Source organism: Poecilia reticulata, linkage group LG22 (assembly GCF_000633615.1).
Source record: "Poecilia reticulata strain Guanapo linkage group LG22, Guppy_female_1.0+MT, whole genome shotgun sequence".
NCBI classification, from domain to species: domain Eukaryota; kingdom Metazoa; phylum Chordata; class Actinopteri; order Cyprinodontiformes; family Poeciliidae; genus Poecilia; species Poecilia reticulata.
In genome coordinates this window covers 2,784,739-2,785,034 of record NC_024352.1, presented here as the reverse complement: position 1 = coordinate 2,785,034, position 296 = coordinate 2,784,739, and positions in this window count along the sequence as shown.

Below are 296 nucleotides of genomic sequence, written 5' to 3'. Positions count from 1 at the left end.
CACACACACACACACACACACCCACCAAGCTGTCTGACTGCCTAAAGAATAATGCTGGTAGAAAATTGCAGAAGCGCTGAGCTGGTAAGTGTGAGATCAGACATGCATCCATGACAACCAGAGACTGAAGATGAAGCAGAAACACAATAAAATGTGTTTTCCACACAGCTAGTTGGCAGAAAATGCTGATGTGCAAAGTTTTCAGAAACAGCTAAACACTAATGTTACACACACACACACACACACACACACACACACACACACACATACACACACACACGCTCACACACATACAC